This window comes from Bubalus bubalis, chromosome 6 (assembly GCF_019923935.1).
Source record: "Bubalus bubalis isolate 160015118507 breed Murrah chromosome 6, NDDB_SH_1, whole genome shotgun sequence".
Taxonomy (NCBI): Eukaryota; Metazoa; Chordata; class Mammalia; order Artiodactyla; family Bovidae; genus Bubalus; species Bubalus bubalis.
Window position 1 is genome coordinate 90,391,796 of NC_059162.1, and position 12,409 is coordinate 90,404,204.

Here is a 12,409-nt window from a genome sequence, read left to right on the forward strand (position 1 = left end):
AACATTTATGCAGCCTGAATACAGCTAACATTCACTGTATGGTTGTAATAATTAATATGATAATTAATATGATCGGACATGAAGTCCCGCGAGGGCAGGAACCTCAAGTGTCTTTTTGCTTCCCTAACTCCACTGCCTGGAACAATGTCTGTCTCAGAGAAGGTTCCTAATAAATATATGTTAAGTATGTAAATAATATATGTTAAAAAAAAAAAACTTAAAGATGACCTGGTCTTAATCAGATACCTAGAGTTCTATCAAGATACTAGCCATCTTAGTTCATTTCTTTTTGCATATTTAAAAGTTATTTTTTTGATTTACAAGTTTTCCAAATGGACATGCATTCATTCTTTTCTATTTTATTTATACTCTTTGTGTTTACAGATTACCCTTACTTCCATCACCTAGAGTCTTCTAATATTACCTTATTTCTCTCTCAGAGCAAATTTTGATACATAATACCAAAACATTCATTTCCAAGGGAGCTCTGCTACACTGTTGGTAGGAATGTACATTGGTGCAGCCACTATGGAGAATAGTATGGAGGTCCCTCAAGAAACTAAAACTAGAGTTGCCATATGATCCAGCAATCCCACTCCTGGGCATATACCCAGACAAAACTATAATTTGAAAAGATAAATGCACTTCTATACTTTTATGTTCATAGCAGCACTATTCACTCTAAAAGCCAAGACATGGAAACAAACTAAATATCTATTGACAAATGATGAATAAAGATATATATATATATCATATATATACATATATATGGAATAATGGAATATTACTAGGCCATAAAAATGAAATAATGTCATTTCCAGCAACGTGGATGGACCTAGAGATTATCACAGTAAGTGAAATAAGTCAGAAAGACAAATACCGTATGATATCACTTATACGTGGAATCTAAAATATGACACAAATGAACCTGTTTACAAAAACAGATATAGACACACTGACATAGAAAACAAACATGGCTGCCAAGTGGAATGCGGGGAGAATAGATTGGAAGTTTGGGATTAGCAGATGCAAATTGTTTTATATAGGATGGATAAACAACAAGGTCCTAACTTGCACAGGGAATTATTGTCAATATCCTGTTGTAAACCATAACGGAAAAGAAAATGAAAAAGAATATATACATATATATATAATATATAAAACAGAATCACTTTGCTGTACAGCAGAAATTAACACAAATTATAAATCAACTATACTTCAATAAAATTAAAAAACAAAAAAATTCATTTCCCAGAGTGGAGCTGCATAGATTTCCAACCAAACTTAAAAAAACTTATAAGTCCCTTTATATCACACCTGAATTTATGCAAATCAGGTGATTCAGGTTGGGCCCTTAGATGGTTTCAAGGAATAGGCCAGCCACAGACTTGATCAGAAAGTTCAGTCCAACCTCACAAAATCCAGGGAGAAGAGAGGAGCTAGACAGTGAGTTTGATCACCAATGACCAATGATTTAATCAACCATACCTACATAGTAAAACCCGAATAGAAACTCTTGAGCAATGAAGTCCAGAGAGCTTCTGGGTTGATGAGTATTTCAGTGTGCTAGGATGGTGGAATAGCCTGAGAGGGCATGGGAGTGCTACACCACCCCCCACCAATGCCCTTGTCGTAGGTATCTCTTCCATTTGGCCGTTCCTGAGTTATGTTCTTTATAATAAAATGGTAATTGTAAGCATGGCACTTTCCTGAGTTCTTTAAGTTGTTCTAATGAATTATAGGATGGGGTGGGGAGGGAGGGTATATGAGAAACCATGAATTTGTAGCAAAGTTGGACAAAAGGCTTCCCTGGTGGCTCAGTGGGTAAAGAGTCTGCCTGCAGTGTGAGAAAGCAATGTTTTATCCCTGGCTTGGGAAGGCCCCCAGAGAAGGAAATGGTAACCCACTCCAGTATTCTTGCCTGGCGAATTCCATGGATAGAGGAGCCTGGTGGCCTATAGTCAATGGGGTCACAAAGAGTCGGACATGACTGAGTGACTAACATTTGGACAAAAGTACCAGTAGCCTTGAAATGGAACAGGACCCTATGTTTCTTGCCCTCTCCTCCAACCACATCCCCTGCCTGCCTTTTGTCTGTGCAAAACTTCAGTCAAAGAATAAGTTTAATCAGAGAAATGCAGAAACAAAGGAAAACAGTCAAAGGAGACCAAATAATAATGTAATCATTAAGCACAGTCAAGGTCCTTTAGTTCTTTCTCAAAGGCTCTAGATAATATTCTAAGCCACATCCTGTGAGTTGTCTTTTAAATACTAAAACTCCAGGGTGAAGAAGTTAACTACATGATGACCAGATTACCAGACTGTATCCATGACATAAGCTGCCATAATTCTGAGAATTAACTTCAAAGAAATAGGAACAAATGGACACTGGAACTGAAGATTAACTCCCTAAAACAACTAAGATGACTCTGGTCAGACTACCGACGATCAATTTGAAGATGACTGTCAGAGCTGACTGTGCTGTTTCCACATGCAGCCCCCTTCTTCTGTCTGTAAAAGTTCTTGACCCACTGGTTGCCGGTACTTGGTGGGGAGTTGAGGGGGTGGTGTTAGTCATCCTTTGGACAGATGTCCACCACCCTGCCCCCTAAATTGCACGCATCTGAAATAAAGCAAACTTTCCTTTACACCAACCTGACCTGTTTATTGGCTTTTGAACAGTGAGCTGCCGGACCCCACATCCTCTTTCAATAACAGTCTGGGGATCTTGGACTTGCTACTGGCTTCTGAAATAAGGAAAGACTTATGGGACTGAAGTCTAAAATCTGTGGAGTCTGACACTAACTCTGGATAGTTAGTGTCAGAATAGGATTGAGTTGTAGGACATATGATTAGTGTTGGAGAACTGGTGTTGGAAAGATCCAGGTAGCTCATCTGTTAAATAGGAAAAATAAGGCTCAAAGGGAGGAAAAAAAAAGGTAACCCAAGTCATGTTTTTTTTTCTTTTTTTTTTTTTTTCTCTTTCTCTCCATATATTTCCTATGAAGACTGCCTGCCTCAGAGTCAACTTTTAGCCTATCTTCCCCACATGGTACATAATCAGAGAATAAATGATCACTCTCATAGCTGAACAGTGAGAGCCTGACTCTCATTGGCTTGTGTTTCTAAAGCAGGCAGGGTTAAGAGCCTTTATTCCTTTATCTCTGTTTCTTTCTACTGGAACTAGCTGGCTGAGGAACAGCAGTTCTTCTCGCATCAGGCTGCAGAAGCATTTGTCCATTCTATAGATTCACATTTTCTTATATGTGTCATCCAAAATCCTATTCTTGGGGAAAAGGATAAGAAGTCTATTTGGCCTCAAATCCAAGCCCTGCCATCCAATGCAACACTACCAAAAATGAAGCCAGAACTTTTACCTTTATCTTTCCACCTCTTGTGTTTATTTCTCAATTGGATCAGAACTCAGGAGAGGGAGTTACTATCACTCAAACCTCTAATCCATGAGGCACTGCTTTTAAGCTCCAATTCCAAAATCTCATTTCCTTCTATTATTCCACATAGTCTCATAACATCAGGGCAAAAGACTTTGGGAGAAAAGAATGAATATATAAATAAGCATGTTTTTCAATTTGTAGACCAGAACATTAATAATATTGTGTAAGAGGAAGCAGATAGTCTCCAGATCCTATCCAAACTGCCTCATGTGGCTTGAAAATTTTGTAATAGTTCCTGGAAATACTTTCTGTCAAAAAAGAACTCACCCTGGGTAGTGCCAGCATATGTTTCCATTTGTCATTTTATATATTTTATATTTGCTTCAGTTATGGAACCAGCCCTTTTAAAGCCAGGAAGCATGCATTTTTTAAAAAACTGTATATGTAGAACAATAATTTTTCTTAAGGTTTATTTCATTTAAAAATAAAATAGAATAAAACCCACCATGGATCAAATGAAATGACCCGATTAAAGACAACCCTTCTCTTCCTGCAGGTCTTTTTCTAACTATGGCACTAAAATATCCAAGGTATCATTTTGACTGTTTTCCTAAATTGTTAACATATTGAAAACAGCTGTTAGGTAGGTGCAACGAGCTAAAGGGAAAATGCCACAGGTATTCTTTTCTCTCCCACATGAGTCTACCCATTGAGGGGTGGGTCATCTCTGTCCCTTTGTGATTTGAGAAAGATGAACTTTAGCTGAAATCCATTGTTTCCTAAAGGGCCATGCTTCCTGTCTCACTGGATTTCTGAAATTTGCATGTTCTGCCCAGGTGTGTTTAATCAGCTCATTAAGTGTCTCTCACCAAGACCTCCAGTCAAATAAGAACCAGAAGCAATCATTTACTACCTATATATATGAGGCTGCCTTGTCTAATCCTCAGGTCAACCACACAAGACAGGTATTTTTATCCACATTTTACAAATAAGGAACTAACATTCTGCAATGCCAAATGATGCAGGGCCTTTCTGAGGTCACAGATCCTAGTGGGTGGCTGAGAAGGAGCCGAAATCTAAATGGGGCTGGCTCCAGGGTTGGTGTTTTTAAGTGAAACAGCATGCCTTCCAGACCAGGAAACCAAAGGGAGCATGCGCAGATGTTGCCGAACTAGTGAGCCGACAGCGATGGGCTCCTTAAATGTTTAGCAAATGCACAGGGCATAGAATCCTATGTTTTGTTTTAAAGTGAAACCATCTGAAGTGGCCTCATTTCCTCCTGGGAAGCAAGTTTTAAGGAGAAAAAAAATATCTGAGAGGCTGCAAGGCATCGATATGGTTGGTGGCTTTCCATGTTATCAGCTGCATAGGAAAAGGAAGCATACACACATGGACCTGTGGTCTTGCTTCCAGAAAGCATCTCACTGCTCCTCAGAGCAAGGGAAATGATGAGAGCGGAGCTCTACCTGCCTCTCCTCCTGTAGTAAGGTGGAGTTGCTGTGAAAAAGCGCCAGGAAGTTTTGTGTTGTAGAAGACTCTGGATTTCACCCTACCCTGCCCCCCAACCTCTGCTTCCTCCTCAGACAGGTTCTAGCAGTGGAGTAATTAGACCAGGGAGACTATGTCTCGGGAAGCCCTGTCCCCAGAGGCTCATCCAGACTTGTTTAAAGACAGCTGCTCTGATCGTTAAACTGAAATAGGACATGTAACCAGATTACGGGGAAATTATTGCTATTAACAGCAATAATTACCCTCTGTTCAAGTAGCTTCCTGAAATAAAAGACATCAAAGCAGAAGCTTTCAATTACTTTACTTAGCACCCTGCATGAACCCTATGGGTATGTGTTTTGCCATGCATCAGAGAGGAGGAAAACTGGGGTTGGGGAGAAGGGGAAGGATGGCGCAAGTGTGTGTGTGTGCACACACACATGTACATGTTCCTAGGTGTGCTGGAGAATGAAGGAATAGTTTGTGTTTTGCATGCATGCTCAATTGCTTCAGTCATATCTGACTCTTTGCAGCGCTATGGACTATAGCCCACCAAGCTTCTCTGTCCATGAAATTTTCCAGGCAAGAATATTGGTGTGGGTTGCCATGCCCTCCTCCAGGGGCTTTTCCCGACCCAGGGATCGAACCTGTATCTCTGGCATCTTCTACATTGCAGGCAGATTCTTTACCACTGAGCCACCTGGGAATCCCAGTTTGTGTTTAACTTGATGTGTATTATAGGAATTTGACTTTGAAAGCCCGTGGGACTTGATTAGAACTTCCACAGGACTGGGGAGAAAAGAATCTCTTGAAGGGCACAAACAAAACCTTGTGTGCACCAGGACCCAGGAGAAAGGAACAGTGACCCCAAAAGAGACTGAGTCATACTTGCCTGTGAGTGTCCAGGAGTCTCCAATGGAGGCATGGATCAACATTGGCCTGTCACGGGGTCAGGGGCACTGACTACAACAGTCCTGGGAGGCACAACATGCCAACCTTAAGTCTTTTGAAGGAGATCACCATTGGTCTCAGGCCAAACTACAGGGAGAGAACAGAGCCCTACCCATTAGTCAGAAAATTGGATTGAAGATTTACTGAGTATGGCCCCACCCATCAGAACAAGACCCAGTTTTCCCCACAGCCAGTCCATCCCATCAGGAAGCTTCCACAAACCTCTTATCCTCATTCATCAGAGGGCAGACAGAAAGAAAACCACAATCACAGAAACTGACCAAACTGATCACATGGATCGCAGCCTTGTCTAATTCAATGAAACTATGAGCCATGCCATGTAGGGCCACCCAAGATGGATGGGTCACAGTGGAGAGTTCTGACAAAATTTGGTCCACTGGAGAAGGGAATGGAATGGCAAACTACTTCAGCATTCTTGGCTTGAGAAACCAATGAACAGTATAAAGAGGCAAAAAGATATGACACTGAAAGATGAACTCCCCAGGTCAGTAGGTGCCCAATATGCTACTGGAGAAGAGTGGAGAAATAGCTCCAGGAAGAATGAAGAGGCCAAGCCAAAGCAGAAACAATGCCCAGTTGTTCATGTGTCTGGTGGTGAAAGTAAAGTCCAATGCTGTAAAGATAAATATTGCATAGGAACCTGGAATATTAGGTCCATGAATCAAGGTAAACTAAACTGGAAGTGGTCAAACAGGAGATGGCAAGAGTGAACATCGACATTTTATGAATCAGTGCACTAAAATGGACCAGAATGGGTGAATTTAATTAAGATGACCATTATATCTATTACTGTGGGCAAGAATCCCTTAAAAGAAATGGAGTAGCCCTCATAAACCACAAGCGAGTCCAAAATGCAGTACTTGGGTGAAATCTCAAAAATGACAGAATGATTTCTGTTAATTTTCAAGCAAACTATTCAATACCACAATAATCCATGTCTATGCCCCAACCACTGATGCCAAAAAAAGCTGAAGTTGAATGGATTTATGAAGATCTATAAGAAGTTCTAGAACTAACATTAAAAAAAAAAAAAAAAGATGTCATTTTCCTCATAGGAGTGTGGAAAGCAAAAGTAGGAAGTCAAGAGATACCTGGAGTAACAGGCAAGTTTGGCCTTGGAGTACAAAATGAAGCAGGGCAAAAGCTAACAGAGTTTTGCCAAGAGAACTCACTGGTCATAGTGAACTCCCTCTTCCAACAACACGAGAGACGACTCTACACATAGGCATCACCAGATGGTCAATACCAAAATCAGATTGATTATATTCTTTGCAGCCAAAGATGGAGAAGCTCTACACAGTCAGCAAAAACAAGACTGGGAGTTGACTGTGGCTCAGATCATGAACTGATTATTGCAAAATTCAGACTTAAATTGAAGTAGGGAAAATCTCTAGAACATTCAGGTATGACCTCAGTCAAATCCCTTGCGATTACACAGTGGAAGTGACAGATTCAAGGGATTAGATCTGATAGAGTGCCTGAAGAACTATGGACAGAGTCTCATAACACTGTACAGTGGTGGTGATCAAAACCATCCCCAAGGAAAGAAATGCAGACTGCAAAACGGTTGTCTGAGGAGGCCTTACAGATAACTGGGAATAGAAGAGAAGCGAGACAAAGGAGAAAAGGAAAGATATACCCAGCTGAGTTCCGAAGAATAGCAAGGAAAGATAGTAAAGCTTTCCGAAGTGAACAATACAAATAGAGGAAAACAATAGAATGGGAAAGACTAGAGATCTCTTCAAGAAAATTAGAGATACCAAGGGAACATTTCATGCAAAGATGGACACAGGGAAGGACAGAAACGATAAGGACCTAACAGAAGCAGAAAATATTAAGAAGTGGTGGTAACAATACACAGAAGAACTATACAAAAATTATCTTAATGACCACATACCTATGATGGTGTGATCACTCACCTAAAGCCAGACATCCTAGAATGTGAAGTCAAGTGGACTTTGGGAAGCATCACTACAAACAAAGCCAGTGGAGGCGATGGAATTCCAACTGAGCTATTTCAAGTCCTAAAAGATGATGCTAAAGATGTTCAAGTGCTGCACTCAACATGCCAGCAAATTTGGGAAACTCAGCAGTGGCCACAGGACTAGAAAATTTCAGTTTTGGCCTAAGAAGGGCAAATGTTCAAACTACCACCCAATTGCACTGATTTCACTTGCTAACAAGGTCATGCTAAAAATCATCCAAGCTAGGCTTCAACAGTATGTGAACGGAGAACTTTCAGATGTACAAGCTGGGTTTAGAAAAGGCAGAGGAACCAGGCATCAAATTGTCAACATCCATTGGATCATAGAAAAAGCAAGAAAATTCCAGAAATACATCTACATCTGCTTCATTGATTACACTAAAGCCTTGGACGGTGTGGATCACAACAAACTGTGGAAAATTCTTCAAGAGATGGAAATACCAGACCACCTTATGTGTTGCCTGTGAAGCCTCTATGCAGTTCAAGAAACAACAGTTAGAAACGGACACGGAACAATGTACTGGTTCCAAATTGGGAAAGGATTATGTCAATGCTGCATATCATCATCCTGTTTATTTAATTTATATGCAGAGTACATCATGTAAAATGCTGGGCTGCATGAAGCACAAGCTGGAAACAAGACTGCTGGGACAAATATTAACCTCAGATATGCAGATGATATCATTCTTATGCAGAAAGCAAAGAGGAACTAAAGAGCCTCTTAATGAAGATGAAAGAGGAAAGTGAAAAAGCTGGCTTAAAACTCAACATTCAAAAAATGAAGATCATGGCATCCAGCCCCATCAGATCAGATCAGTCACTCAGTCGTGTCTGACTCTTTGCGACCCCGTGAATCGCAGCACGCCAGGCCTCCCTGTCCATCACCAACTCCCGGAGTTCACTCAGACTCACATCCATCGAGTCAGTGATGCCATCCAGCCATCTCATCCTCTGTCTTCCCCTTCTCCTCCTGCCCCCAATCCCTCCCAGCATCAGAGTCTTTTCCAATGAGTCAACTCTTTGCATGAGGTGGCCAAAGTACTGGAGTTTCAGCTTTAGCATCTTTCTTTCCAAAGAAATCCCAGGGCTGATCTCCTTCAGAATGGACTGGTTGGATCTCCTTGCAGTCCAAGGGACTCTCAAGAGTCTTCTCCAACACCACAGTTCAAAAGCATCAATTCTTTGGCGCTCAGCCTTCTTCACAGTCCAACTCTCACATCCATACATGACCACAGGAAAAACCATAGCCTTGACTAGCCGGACCTTTGTTGGCAAAGTAATGTCTCTGCTTTTGAATATGCTATCTAGGTTGGTCCTAACTTTCCTTCCAAGGAGTAAGCGTCTTTTAATTTCATGGCTGCAGTCACCATCTGCAGTGATTTTGGAGCCCCCCAAAATAAAGTCTGACACTGTTTCCACTGTTTCCCCATCTATTTCCCACGAAGTGATGGGACCGGATGCCATGATCTTCGTTTTCTGAATGTTGAGCTTTAAAAGCCAACTTTTTCACTCTCCACTTTCACTTTCATCAAGAGGCTTTTGAGTTCCTCTTCACTTTCTGCCATAAGGGTGGTGCCATCTGCATATCTGAGGTTCTTGATATTTCTCCCGGCAATCTTGATTCCAGCTTGTGTTTCTTCCAGTCCAGCGTTTCTCATGATGTACTCTGCATAGAAGTTAAATAAACAGGGTGACAATATACAGCCTTGACGAACTCCTTTTTGGAACCAGTCTGTTGTTCCATGTCCAGTTCTAACTGTTGCTTCCTGACCTGCATACAAATTTCTCAAGAGGCAGATCAGGTGGTCTGGTATTCCCATCTCTTTCAGAATTTTCCACAGTTTATTGTGATCCACACAGTCATAGATGTTTTTCTGGAACTCTCTTGCTTTTTCCATGATTCAGCGGATGTTGGCAATTTGATCTCTGGTTCCTCTGCCTTTTTTAAAACCAGCTTGAACATCAGGAAGTTCACGGTTCACGTATTGCTGAAGCCTGGCTTGGAGAATTTTCAGCATTACTTTACTAGTGTGTGGGATGAGTGCAATTGTGCGGTAGTTTGAGCATTCTTTGGCATTGCCTTTCTTTAGGATTTGAATGAAAACTGACCTTTTCCAGTCCTGTGGCCACTGCTGAGTTTTCCAAATTTGCTGGCATATTGAGTGCAGCACTTTCACAGCATCATCTTTCAGGATTTGAAATAGCTCAACTGGAATTCTATCACCTCCACTAGCTTTGTTCGTAGTGATGCTTTCTAAGGCCCACTTGACTTCACATTCCAGGATGTCTGGCTCTAGGTCAGTGATCACACCATCGTGATCATCTAGGTTGTGAAGATCTTTTTTGTACAGTTCTTCTGTGTATTCTTGCCATCTCTTCTTAATATCTTCTGCTTCTGTTAGGTCCATACCATTTCTGTCCTTTATTGAGCTCATCTTTGCATGAAATGTTCCTTTGGTATCTCTGATTTTCTTGAAGAGATCTCTAGTCTTTCCCATTCTGTTGTTTTCCTCTATTTCTTTGCATTGATCGCTGAAGAAGGCTTTCTTATTTCTTCTTACTATTCTTTGGAACTCTGCATTCAGATGTTTATATCTTTCCTTTTCTCCTTTGCTTTTCGCTTCTCTTCTTTCACAGCTATTTGTAAGGCCTCCCCAGACAGCCATTTTGCTTTTTTGCATTTCTTTTCTATGGGAACGGTCTTGATCCCTGTCTCCTGTACAACGTCACGAACCTCATTCCATAGTTCATCAGGCACTCTATCTATCAGATCTAAGCCATCACTTCATGGCATATAGATGGGGAAACAATGGAAACAGTGACAGACTTTATTTTGGGGGGCTCCAAAATCACTGCAGATGGTGACTACAGTCATGAAATTAAAAGATGCTTGCTCCTTGGGAAAAAAAGCTATGACCAACTTAGAGAGCATATTAAAAAGAAGAGATATTACTTTGCCAACAAAGATCCATCTAGTCAAAGCTATAGTTTTTCCAGTAGTCATGTATGGATATGAGAGTTGGACCATAGAGAAAGCTGAGTGCCAAAGAACTGATGCTTTTGAACTGTGGTGTTAGAGAAGACTCTTGAGAGTCCTTGGACTGCAAGGAGATCAAACCAGTCAATCCTAAAGGAAATCAATCCTGAATATTCATTGGAAGGATAAATGTTGAAGCTGATGCTCCTATACTTTGGCCTCCTGATGTGAGCCCTCTGTTAAAGGCTGCATATACCCCCTGAAACCCTTGTGGCTAACTTCAACCACTACCACCAGGGGGATGTGACAGTGTGCCAGCTCTGAGCCTAGGCCACAGAGGTCCCACATGTGTCCTTTTGCCCATTTTCACCCCTGCCATTATCAGAAGGCCATACCTGGGCTAATCTGCTGGAGGGACACACAAAGCAGGGCGGAGTCACCCCAGCAACCCCAGTGGAGGCCATGCTGGATCGGCCATCAGCCAGCCGATCCCTGACAAGGTGAACAAGCCCAGACAGGACCAGCAGAGCTGTCTTGCTGATCCCCAACAAGCTCCCAGCAGAGAAAGGGTTATTTGTTGTCATAGGCATTGAAGTTTTGTAGTTGTTTGTTGTGTGATTAATCATTCATTCATGTCTGACTCTTTGCAACCCCATGGACTATATAGTCCATGGAATTCTCCAGGCCAGAATACTGGAGTGGGTAGTCTTTCCCTTCTCCAGGGTATCTTTCCAACCCAGGGACTGAACCCAGGTCTCCTGCATCACAGGCAGATTCTTTACCAGCTGAGTCACAATGAAAGTTGTTTGTTCGACACCCTTATTATGGAGGTAGATAACAGATACATTCACCCTTCTGCCCCCTGCTTTTCACAGCACTTGTGTACAAATCTGTTTTATAAAACAGTCAGGGTGTCATCCAACTCTCTCATCAGCATTCTTAATATAAAAATATCAAAAATATTTAACAGGAAAGTTACCTGAAAAATCAATCAGCAGGTAGCTTGCAAGCTGAATGTCTTTTAAAATCCCCACTCTCACTGGGTGGAGGAAAAATCCCTCCAGAAAAGGTACACAGGTGGTCATAAATGCACAGGTGGGGAATAAGCTGGGGCATCTATGCCCTCCATTATTTGAGTGCCCTGCACCCACATTAAGCACCTGTTTATTATTAATCCAATGCATTAGGACTTTAGGATATCAGCAAACAATGTACTTTCCCCTTAATTCAAACCAACCAAGATAAACATGGGAGACAGGCAGATATACAGAAAAAGGTTAACTTTTATGCTGATAAATGGAGCATGTGGTTTGAGATAGGATCAAAGGGCTAGTCAACAACACTTCAGCCTGAGATTAAACTTACCCACCTGGCACAGGGGGTGCTGGAAACTGCTAGTTCCCTGCAGGACAGGATAGCTAGGTGTGGCTGAGAACAGACCAGGACACACATTCCCTGGAGGCAGACAGGCGAGCCTCCCACACCCACCATCAGAGGTGTGCCCCTCTCCCCATGAGAGGAAGTAAGGGGTGAGGAGGGAGGCCATGTGGAGCAGGCCTCCACGTGGAAAGGCAAGGGGCAAGGAAAAAGTTT